Here is a 12,914-nt window from a genome sequence, read left to right as displayed (position 1 = left end):
CAGATACTGTACACAAAGTAATGAATTTCATTATTGTCTCTGAATAGGATGTGGAATTAAGTCTAAGATGGCTGCATAGATGAAAAAGCAGACAACTTAGTCCAACATACCTCCAGCAAAAACTTAAAACTTACAATGATCAAGAAGTTCAATGAGAAACAACATTGACTAGTATCTCGCCCCAAATCATATATATCCACAAAAAGCCATTTATTAGATTAGTGACACTAGGAAAGTGGGCTTCTGGCAAAGCCAGGTCCTAGGCAGGGGACCAAGTTGATATACTCTAAGAGTGATAGAGACAGGACAGAAAAATTTCTAGCTTGCAAAGCTCTGTGTCCAGAAGCAGAAAATCAGAAAGCTTCAAAGTAGTTAAAAAAAAAAAGATATAAAGGAAGGAAGGAAAGGAAAGGAAAGGGGAAAGGAAAGGAAAAAGGAAAGAAAAAGGGGGAAAGGAAAAAAGAAAAAGGGGAAAGGAAAGGAGAAAGGAAAGGAGAGGAGAGGAGAGGAAAGGAAGAAAGAAGAGGAAAAGAGAGAAAAAGAGAGAAAAGGAGAAGAAAGGAGAGGAAAGGAGAAAACCAGACAAGATAGATTAGGACTTTGGAATCTTCAGGGAATAAGTGACTGGGTCCAGGGGACTCCGAGGTAATAAGTGCTTTGTGTTTATATGCCATAAAGGGCCCTAGAGACCCAGTTCTCCGAATCTCAAATAGTTAAAAGGTCATAACCCCAGAAAGGCATTAATCAACAAAGAAATGCATGATAAGCTCAGACATGGCCAATAACATTTTTTTTTTACTTTCTTTTTTTTTTCTTTTACTTTTTTCTGATTTTTTTTATAGCTTTTTATTTACAAATATATGCATAGGTAATTTTTCAGCACTGACAGTTGCAAATCCTTTTGTTCCAACTTTTTCCCTCCTTTCCCTTATCCCTTCCCCCAGATGTAATGTTGACCAATACATGTTAAATATGTTAAAGTATAAGTTAAATACAATATATGTATACATGACCAGTTATTATGCTGTATAAAAAGAATCAGACTTTGAAATAGTGTACAGTTAGCCTGTGAAGGAAATCAAAATTGCAGGCAGACAAAAATAGAGGGATTGGGAATTCTATGTAGTGGTTCATAGTAATCTCCCAGAGTTCTTTCCCTGGGTATAGCTGGTTTAGTTCATTACTGCTCTATTGGAACTGATTTGGTTCATCTCATTGTTGAAGTGGGCACGTCCGTCAGAATTGATCATCATATAGTATTGTTGTTGAAGTAAATAAATAATAGTAAATAAATAATGATCTTCTGGTCTTGCTCATTTCACTCAGCATCAGTTCATCTAAAAAAGGCATAGAAGGATCTGACCTTACTCTGACACAATCTCCACATTTAAGAACTTAAAGAAACAGATGAGTAAACCAAAGAAGTCCCTGAGTAGCAGTAAAAAATAGTTCTGTAGATATTGAATGCCAAATAAAAGTTCATAATTCCTTAATTGCAAGGAGAGACTCAAAGGAAAAAAAAAGGATTTTATCTAAGGACTCATGAATATTTAAAAGAAATTAAGAAAAAAATAAAATAAAAGTTCTGGAAAAAAGAATTAGAGGGAGCATAGAGAGGTTAAAAGAGAAATTGGTAAATCTTATCCAGGAAATGGATTTCCGGAAAACCAGAATGACCAATAAGAAACCAATGACTTCATGTAACAATACAAAAATAAAATAAGATGAAAAAAATGGGAGTAAATGCAAGTTGACATTAAAAACTGACTTGGAAAATAGTTTGAGAAAAAATGTAAGAATCATTAGATTTCCAGAAATCCATGGGTGGAAAAAAAAACCCTAAATATATATTACAAGAAATCAGAAATAAAAACTGGCCAGATGTATTAGGAGAGGTAAAAGCAAAGACAACAAGAGAATATACCAATTGATTCCTTAAAGGAATCCCCAAAAGAAAAAAAACCTTGAAATCTCATGGCAAAATGGAGAGTTCCCAAAATCAAAGAAAAAACACTCCAAGTTGTCCAGAAAGAAGCATCTCAAGTACCAAGGAATCATAGTCAAGATCACATAAAACCATGAAACTTCTATTTAAAAAGAAAGGAAATCTTGGAATAAAAATATTCCAAAAAGCAAAAGTAATAGTCTTACAACCAAGAATAATTTACTCTGCAAAGCTGAGCATAATTCTACCTCAAAAAGGATCTTTAGTAGAAGATTTTCAAACATCTCTGATGAAAAAAGGTCAGAGCTGAACAGGAACTTTGAAATGCAAATACAAATAAGAGAAATCTAAAAAAGTATATTAATTTGAGCAACTGAAAAGAGTTTCATAGTGATGAAACATTCCAACATGAAAAAAGAAATAAATCCTTAAGAGACTTTACAATTTCAAAGAGTACTGGGGAAAGTTAAGTCAGAAAAAAGAGTTCCTGAAGAATTGGTTCTGTTATGCAGATTTAGAAAGAGAAAGGGAAGGGAGGGCAAAAAAAAAATATTTTTTTCTATATAGAAAGAAAGAATATAGAAAGAAATGGAGGTAAAATAACTATTTCTTATAATTAGAATGTGTAAGAAGTCTACAAGCAATGTATATGTGAATGTGAAATAAGTTGTCTAAGAAAGCATTCTACTGCGGAAAATGTGGCAAATTGTATACTGTCACTTTGTTATGTAGAGAGCAAGAGCTTAATTTTTTCCCCTGTACTGTCAAATTGGATACCCTTTTTTTTTTTAGCAGAATTATTTACTTCTCTACCATGTCATTTTTAAGAATTAGGTTTCTGACTTAGTTCATCATTTTTTTTTCTATTCTCAATTATGATTTACACCTCATAGGAGAAATTACAAAGGAGGGAGTTAGAAGGTAAGATAATTGCCAGGAAGACAACAATCACAAATAAAATAAACTTCCTGATCTTGATGAGGAATTTTTTTAAAAAATGAATTGGGGGTGGGGTGAAGAGGAAAAGAAATGGGAATGGCTAAACACATTGTAATATATAAATGCAGTGGAATAAAACTGAGAAATAAGATTTGATAAAATAGATAATTTTAGAAAATCCTCTTTAGTTACTTGATAGAAATGAGCAGAACCAAAAAAAGAAAAAAAAAAGAAAAGTTATACAAGGACAGTAATAGTGTAAAGAAAAATAACTGAAATATTTAATAACTCTAATCAATGCATGGCTAACCATATTTCTTAAGATCCTATGGTAAAGCATGTTGCCCACTTTTTGACAGAGAAAGGTTGGACAGAAGGTGAATAAAACGACATACTTGTTTAGATTTGGCTATTATATGTAAATGAATTTATTTGCTTAAGAGCAGGGAGTTATCAAGAATGATGAAAAAAGAAAAAAGAAAAAGGGGCAATGAAAGCTTTTTTTTTTTTTTTTAATATGGACAGATGAGCACAAAATAAAGTTCAGAAGGAAGCACAGATAAACAGGATAATTTTCAAAGTAACAAAGAATTTGTTATCTGCCAAAGGAAAACAGAATAAAATGGAGATTGGTTTCATGTAGAATTCTCTTTTTATATTTTGAAATGTTCTTTTTTGGCTTTTGAGTTCAGAATAAAAAAATTAAGAGGATAAAAACTGAGGAAGAATATAGTCATAAACAAAGGTAATATAAAAACAAAACATCAATTACAATTTAAACATTAAAAAAATCAGCCTTTGATTGCTAAAGATTACATCTCACAAAATGTAAACAGACAAGACTTGATTTTTCTACCTCCTTGTTTTAATCTTCATTCTTATCCTTGAGAACAAAAATAAAGCAATCCTACAGCTTCTAACAACTTTAATACTTTATGTCATTCATGAAACTGTGATTAGGATGATATATATTTGGCTAAAATTAGATAAAATATAAACATTTGGTTTTTGAGACTTCTGTGTGATCCTCTATATAGTGTGTTACATTTTAGGGTTATGAATATCCTCTTCCCATTACTTGTGTGCTCCAGAGTCTGGTGAAAAATGAATTAACTAAAAGTTTCAGTCCTGGTTTATTCCAGAGCTTTAGGAATCATACTCATAGACACATGGCCACTATGAAAGAGTTATAGGTTAAATGACAATATGATATCCTTCTACACATGGGAATAATAATTCAAATCTAAATACAGTCATACTGTTCGTTTAACTTGCTTAAAATTATTGAATATCTAAACTTCCTTTGAGCTCTGGACTTTATAACACATACACACACACACACACACACACACACACACACACACACACACACACATTTTTATAGGAAGAGAGAGAAAGACAGAGTGAACTCTCTCTGAATTGATCTTTACCTCCCCCCTTCCCCAGTTATGAATTTATTTTATTCATCTCTTTCCCCTTCAAATTCACACTCTATTCTGACCTGTGGGACACCATTGCACAGTCCAAATCACAAAGGGGCCCTAGGGCAATAAACACTCTTGGTAATCCATGAGGAGATAAGTAAGTTTGAGTTTGTAAATGTCTATGTATTCAAATGTCTACTACCAATCACAGGGTAAAGAACTATGTTTATGGAGGAAAAGTAGATGAATAAGAAGTCACTCCTGCCTTCAAGAGATTTATAATCTAGTAAGGGGTTTTAAGGCAAATAAACCAATCACCATCATATAAAATGCCACTCATAATACAGGTAAATGTAGTGTGCTTTCTAGAGCCCCCAAATTGGGGTGCCAACATATACTGTGCTTTCATGTGTTAACTATAAGCACCCTGCTATAGATATATAAATTCCTCTTACTATAAGTATCCCTTGCTTCTAGTAGAACACGGGTGATCATGCCCTCCCTGACTTCTCAGGAAGCCCTATAATCTTTAGGGAAGATGGGGAGCCAAACCAGACATTGTCAGCAGGTTCTCTCTGGGCTACAAGGTCTTATACCTTACCCAAAGTTCTCCCACTATCTTCAGCCCTCTACAGGTACATAGGAGAAACAGTCACAGACCTGAATAAGGTCCTGGATTTAAACAAGTTTAAATGGGCATAGAGATATTTAGGCAACAATTTAAACACTTTCTTTTTAATCTAAATACAGTAATTATTTCAATTCAAATTTACTTTCCAACTTGTGGGCTTTATGGATCAATGAATTAACTTTTAGAATTATAAATTAACTTTTAGAACAGAAATAGAATGGTTTATACTATCTCAAAAGAAATCATTCTTTTGATTCTGAGCTAAAGGCAAAAAAGAACAAAGTATTTTTTACCCGTGTCACAATTAGTCATGTTACTTCTTCCTTAACATAAATATATACATACACAGTGATCCAACTGAATATTCATTTCATCAAATTTTACAGTTCCTAACCAGAGGTCACTGACCTTTCTAACTATTACCTTTTCATTTAAGGCAAAATAATTTGTTTTGGCTATATCTAAGATTGATAATTGCTGTCTTTTCATTAATATTTTTCCTTCATATTGATAAAAAGGTTTTGATTTTCAGTCTATGTTTATGTCATAGAAATTATGGGAATGTTAGAGATGAAAAGATCCTTAAAGATCACCTGATGTTTACCTCCTTCATTGTGTAGAGAAAGAAAGAGGCCCAGAAAAAGATTTGACATCCAATCAAAAAGTTGTAAATTACTTTGTAATAATAATATACATAAGAGTTGCATATTATGACCAAAGGATATCTTAATGATCACATCAAACTCAAAAAACACAAAATCTTTGCTTCTTATCATCATGGTAATAATATATGTAGATTTTTTTTCTCACATTGGGATTGTTAGATTTTAACTTTTTTTATTCTACCAATTCATTTGACCAACACTGTTCCTTATCGTTTTTCTTGTGGATGTTAGCTACATGAATTAGCTAGTAATGTCTATTAGATAGTTGTAAAGTTGGTCTTCATTTATATTATGTAGACTCGCTCTTAAATCTTGAGATCTCTGTCTATATGAGTCTCCTTATATCCTTAGTATCACTTGACCCTTTAAACAAAAACGGCTTGAATTCTTTTTGATTTTTTCCTGTCCCTTTGTTTATATTCTCCTTACTACTAATCAAGGCAGATTACCACAAAGGCCTTTGTAAAGGTCTTTTTATTGAACTACTTCCAATTGATGTTCCTACAGCTGGCAAAACAATCTTTATTTCACACAGTTCAAATGTCTCTCTCTGTTGAGCATTTTAGTTCTCCCACACCTTCTCAGCCTTATTTCATATTTCTCTCTTCTCTTCCCTGCTTTGGTCAACTCTGGTCTCAAAACATATACACTCTACTCTTATGCCTCATGCCCTTGTTCTAATTGTTTCATAAATGTGGAATGTCCTTCTTCACTTTTCTGTATACATGCCCAACCTAACACAATGTCATTCCTACAAGAAACCTTTCCTGATCTCTCTTGTTGGTAATGATCATCAACCTTGGGCCTCATTTAGCATTCCATTTTTATCTTTAATATCATACATCATGGTAATATTTGTGTTATCTCATTCCTGTACTAGACTATAAACTTCTCCAGGATGAAAGCTCCATCTTATTTATATTTTCCTTTCCTCAAGTGTCTAGTATAGCTTAAATGCCTATTGTTCACACAGAAGGTGCTTAATGAGTATGTAGTGATTGACTGATTGTTCCAAATCAGTAAGACCCTGGTGATGCTCATTTACTAAACAAAAGAACAATGGTATATGTGGTATGAAAAAATTGCAATTCCAAAGGCATTCTTGTCTGAGAAATACCAAAGATCTTGCATGATTGTTAGAAATTCAGTTATTGCAAAGAGTAGATTATGGTCCATGTTGCTAAATTGCTGCATTTGTATCAATTAAAGCAAAACTGCATTCTGCTTGCAAATGCAAACAACACAAATTGGTAACAGTTGTTTTGGTGATGATATATATTTTCTTAAATTCAAAGTAAGAGTGAACATGTGTTGTTAGAGACTTCAAACTTGAAAACAGTTAACTTCTTTTTAAAATTTTAGTGTTATTTAAACTTAATATTTTTAGACTTCAACATAATCAACTAAACTTCCTATAGACATTCAAAATAATTTCAATACATAAAATAAATGTCCATTTGGGTGGTTTTATATCTCTTTCCCCTCTCTTCTTACTTATATCTAAAATAAAGAGGCAAGGAAGGGATGGGTGATTTCTTTTTCAATATTCTACTGAGTTGAGAGGACAGTAGGATTATGACACAAGAAAAAGGAAGCAAATCCTACAGTTTTTTCCCCCTCAAACTCTCCCTTTCTAAGGTGTCCCTGTCTTCTCCTCATACCTTCTTCTCACCCCCAACCATGAGATGTGTAAAGTGAACTGAGCCTCCTAGGGAGGATGAGAAAAGGCAGCTGCAAAAAGTGATTGGGATTGATTTAATTGCTCTCCCTTGGATGCAGTGCCTATTTCCAGCCTATTGTTTTGAGTTTGAACCACTACTGATGATGTTTTTGAGGGTGTATGTCCTGGGAGCCTGCAAATCTAATGAAGGTAAGTTTTCTTGAAATATTTCCCCTATTTATTTCTACAACTTTTGGAAGAAATTTCTATTTCACTGTTGTTTATGACACTCAATTTTTAAAAATCAGAAATAATAAAATAGACCCAAAATGTTTACAAATCCTGTAATTAGATAAAGTTAAAGCAAATGAGTCGAGATTTTTTTTTTCTCTCTTCCTAAACCAGCCCTTAAACTTGAGACTCACTTCAAAAACCTACGATGGTTGGTAGATTCATGCCTATCTTTACAGGATCAATTAGAAATTTCCAACTATCTACTTTTTCTTAGTTTTCTCAAATTTCCTACTTTTAAAAATGGGCATTTTTGCAATTTGGTCAATTGGCTCATTTTTGCCAACATTTTCATATAAGGTAGAATTCAGGGAATCATTTTATGCTGCTGTAGTTGATAGGAAGCTTTTTGCCATCATCACTGGTTAATTTATGCACACTGAATTGAAGAATATAATTTCCCTAAATTATAATCATAATTTTTTTCCTGAGTCTTGGGACTTTTCTGTATTGTTGGTGGCTCACTATCTTGACCTGTGCTAAATTAGAATAGAAATTTTGGAGTGTAGAACCCTTAAGACATTAAGAATTTGCAAGCTATGACGCTAGGCTTTATCAACCCACATTAAGTGAATGTACAAGTTCATTCTTATTCTTGCTATCCATACCTTGGAGTTTACTCTGCTAACTTTTTTTTTTTTTTCTGAGGCAATTGACTTGCCCAGGGTCACACAGTTAGAAAGTGTTAAGTGTCTGAAGTCACATTTGAACCCAGGTTCTTCTGATTTCAGGGCTGATGCTCTATTCACTGTGCTACCTAGCTGCCCCAACTTTTATTTTTTAACTCTAAATTATTACTAAGCCAAAAAGAATATTCACGATAGAAAATGCAGGCTAAAACCTATCATATGAAAGATATCTTGTCTTTTATTTATATAAAAGAGGAAATGGAAAATGAAATCCTGGCATTGGTCACACCAGGGAGAAAGCAAACTATATGCAAAGGAATAATAACAACTACTCCGAAAAACTAAACTAAGCCAAACAATTCTTCATGGAAAAGATAACAGAGTTTTGCTTTAGCTCCTTTTTATAATATACACAGCCTTAAATATTTATTAATTTGGAAAAGCTCAGATGAAAGAATAAATCAATGTTATAGCTAGAAGGTTATCTTTCTTCAACATTTAATGGATCTATGATGTTTTTGTGGGGTGCCTTTTGTGATCCCTTCAATTTATGTCATTCTTTTTCATGTTTTTAAGCAGATTTTTTATACAGAAACCCAACTCAATATATTCGAGCCTTTTCTCAAGATCTTTTTACATTTTATGAACACCATAAGTAGCAGGTCTTTTAAAAAATGTATTTTATTGACTCTTTTTTTAAGATAGGAATGTCTATTCTTGCAAAGAAATATTATTACTGATGTTTAGGTATCTCAAACTTGTTAACTGTCCAAAAGTGCATATTTCTATTTTGCAAAGAACCTTGTATTTAGAGCCCAAAATCCTAGGTGAAAGTCCTCACTCTCCTAATCACTATGCATGTGACATAACCTCTCTGTGTCTTGGTCATCAAAAACTGAGACTACTGGACTAGATAATGTCTAAAGTTCCATTTAGCTAAAAATGTATGATCCTGTCACTTCAATGAACAAGATAAAATTTAATAAATTGCTGAATCCTGATAAATTTATTTTCTGTGATGTGACACAGTGGTAAGAACTTTTCAGTCTTGTCTCTTTGTTATCCCATTTGGGTTTTTTTTTTGGCAAAGTTACAGGAGTGGTTAGCCATTTCCTTCTCCAGCTCATTTTAAAGATGAGGTAACTTAGACCAACAGTGTGAAGTGACTTGCCTGGCGTTTCACAACAAATGTCTGAGGCTAGATTTGAACTCAGGAAGAGGAGTCTTCCTGACTCCAGACCTAGCACTCTATCCAGTTGCCATGGTTAGAGTACAAAGAGCACAGGATCTTAGCTATAGAGCTGAAAGGGACCAACAGTTCAAGCCTAGAATTAAGTAACTGAAAAAACCGAGGCAATGGGAGCTTAAATGAATTGCAATAAGCATCAGAAGTATGATTAAAACATGGTCTCTGACTCCAGAGTCACTTTATGCCACTTACTTGGAAACAACTCTGCATCTTAAATCTGAAGACCTAAGCCCTGCTATTAAATGACCCTGGGCAAATATACAAAGTCTTGTACAGTCTCTTTTCTTGCAAAATTAGAAAGGCAAACTGGATGATGTCTACAAGTTTTTCTGGATCCTGAACTCTACACTCTTTTAGGAAAAAGAAAATTCTTAGAAGGACCTAGGAGTATAATTTAAGAGTATCTTAAAAGAATCAAACAATTTTTAAAGAAAGTGTCAAATGATCCTTTTCTTTCTAATTTAAACATTGCAAATTCAATATAAATAATAGTTTTGTAGTTGAAAAAGAAATGACATCTCCCCTTGCAAAATATGATAAATTTCAAATTTTGTACCAAAATAATCATTTTTTTGCAACAATCGCTCCAGTTTCATATACATAGTTAAGCCAACAATTAATGTGTCCAGTTGGATTCCACTTTTTGACTCGGTAAAAATCAGGACCCAAGATTCTTCAGTAGTTTTTCTAGTTTATAGAGAAACTCATATTTTACAACTAAAAAGCCTGAGAATATGTTTTGAGTTTTTGAATGATAATGCATACATTTGGGAAAAGCAGTCATAAACCAATAACCAAAATTTGCAAGAGCTTTGCAAACTGATTTTTGCTAATAGGTTTTAAGGTGAAATTCCCATAAGAAAAGATGTCATTTCTTTGATGGCAGGGGTTGGTCTTACATAAATTTTCTTACATAAATTGTAAAAAGACAAGTGTGTATTTTCAATTATCTATTGTTAAGTATTGAGTAGATGGTCTCACTTAAGATGAATGAAAAGAAGTAGGGTAAGTATACTTAATGAAGTATTCTTTTTACAATATCATAATGATTGTGTGGGAAGGGGAAACTGCCTTTCATATACACTAATGACTGACAGTGCACTTATCTCAAAAGTTTAATTCATTCTCTTGTGGCACAGGGTATATTTTAATTTTTCTTCTGATGCACTGAATCTCCAAATTTAAAGGTTTCTAGCTAAAACATCCAGGGACTATAGAAATTGTATTCAACATGTAAAAATGTTTACTTGGCTCCTGAGTTCAATTTTGATTTATTATCTTAATTGTATAAACACTTCTAAAGGTTTGGTTAATGTCACATTTCCTCTTAGGAACTCTTAGACCAGTTAAAAATCAGTCAAAAAAAATCACACTAAAATAGGACTTAAATTGAACAAGCATACAATCATATCTCAGATCCAGGTCACATGTAATGGATTTTAAAAAGATCATGGAAACTTCTTTATGAAAAAGGTAGCATTTGATTTGAATCTTGAGAAATGAGTACTATTTTCATGGGTAGATACACAGGTGTTGTTTAAAGCATGAGTAGAGAGAAATAAGGGATGAATGTGGATCATACTTGGAAAATGCCTACTAATCCACTTTGATGATACTCTTAGTGGACCACTCAAATAGGTTTGAAAAGGTATACTGAGGCTAGATGCTTAAAGACCTTAAAAATTAAGTTCAGATATTTTTGTTCACTGGAAACAAGTCACATTTACATATATAGAAACAACTCTTTATAATGTAAATATCCTTGAGCTATTTCTTTTTCTTTTTCTTTTTTTTTTTACACAGGAAAACATGTTCATCTTTGAACATGGAAAGAAACATCTAGCCTAAATATGTATAAATAATGTTTTTAAGAGATAGAAAAATTTCACTGTTACCCAACTGGCTCCTAAGATTTAATGTGAGAATTTGGAGAATAAGTCTTAAAGGCACGCATTAGGCATATACATCAAGTTGTTGTTATTGTTATTATTACATAGTGCCTTAAGCTCTTCAAAACAAGGAATGTGACAAGTTGTCTAAAAAATATAAATTAAAGCAAAGTAATCGGAGCACTTGAATACATTTGTGCAAAACTCAGGTTTTATGATCAATGGGGAGGAAAAAATAAAATAGTTTTGCAGAATATAGAAACATAGAAATGACTAGTGGTAATCTTTAAAACCAAATATTTTTACACATATTACCTTAATTTTCAGAAATCAGACTTTCATCAATTTCAGCCATCTTGAATAAGGGTCAAATCTAAACATAAAATAGAAAAAGAAATAATCTGAGAAGAAAGTAACAGAAATAGCCAGCAATCTAATGATTATTATAACTTAAGCCTTAGTCTTAGATTCATCTAATCTCACTTCATCATTTTATAGATCAGGGCATGGAGACAGAGAGAGGTGTAGTTATAAACATACATTGTAGTTATGATTTAAACCAATGTGTCTTAAAATTCCAAATTCAATGATTTGCCCCATACAATATAGCTGCTTAAAATGAACAAGTACAATAGATGGAATTATACAGATCCAGTAAGAATTTTTTTTAAGGGGAAAGGCCTATGTAAATATTGTCAAGAAGGCTAAAACCAAGAATGAGCAGAAGTGTGTCAAAAAAAAGGCTAAGAATGACAAAAAAAAAAAAAAAGCTTTTTTGAGTTTTCTCAGAGAAAGGAGAAAAAAAAACAAGACATAAATAGGACAATATTATAGTGAAAAAGTAGAACTAGCCAACAACTACTTTTTTTATCCCCTCATCAAAAACAATAATATCCAAACTAAAAAGAGTAGAGCTAAAAGGATTAAGAGAAAACCATAACCTAAGAAAAGTGTAGAAATTGTTTGGTGATTGTCCTTTGTTCTCATAGAGGATCAAACTGATGTTAAGAGTTATAGTGTATCCAACTATGGCTGATCAGACCAATAGGAGCTTGGAATGTTCTGCCTTGGGTTGGACACAAATAATCCCTAGGAACATTTGGGGTGGATACTCTTAATTTCATGCATCTCATGTTTCTTCTGAGTTACTTCAATTCTGCTTTGCTCATAGAGCACAGCACCTTTTCTGATGAGGGCACACAATGTTGGGCAGTCCTATGCCAGTGTCTCTCACATCATAAATTGGTTCTAAAGTTCTTAAAAGAGACCTTGAGAGTGTTCTTGTATCATTTTTTCTGACCACCTTGTGAGTGCTTGCCTTATGTGAATTCTCCATAAAAGAGGCTTTTTGGTAATTGTACATTTGGCATTTGAACAATGAGTTGTGCTCTCTGCAGTACAGTTGGAATGCTTGGTAGTTTACTCTGAAAAAGGATCTCAGTGTCTGGAACCTTATTCTGCCAGGTGATCTTCAGAGTCTTCCTAAAACAATTCAAATGGAAGTGATTCTGTTTCCTGGCATGGCACTGGCATGCCATCTAGATTTCACAGGCATACAATAATGAAGTCAGCACAACAATTCTGTACATCTT

At 32.9% G+C, this 12,914-nt stretch overlaps 1 protein-coding gene across 21 annotated transcripts in view; it reads right to left on the bottom strand.

The window, feature by feature from the left end:
* Positions 1 to 12,914, bottom strand: part of NPY5R (neuropeptide Y receptor Y5) — a 164,598-nt gene that overhangs the window by 111,639 nt on the left and 40,045 nt on the right. For all 21 annotated transcript variants that reach the window (XR_007948163.1, XR_007948164.1, XR_007948167.1 and 18 more), the window contains one exon: positions 11,638 to 11,695. The gene's annotated coding sequence lies outside the window, so the exon portion shown is untranslated. The remainder of the gene's footprint in view (positions 1 to 11,637; positions 11,696 to 12,914) is intronic.

This window comes from Antechinus flavipes, chromosome 6 (genome assembly GCF_016432865.1).
Source record: "Antechinus flavipes isolate AdamAnt ecotype Samford, QLD, Australia chromosome 6, AdamAnt_v2, whole genome shotgun sequence".
Classification (NCBI taxonomy): Eukaryota; Metazoa; Chordata; class Mammalia; order Dasyuromorphia; family Dasyuridae; genus Antechinus; species Antechinus flavipes.
This window is presented reverse-complemented; position numbering and strand designations above follow the sequence as displayed.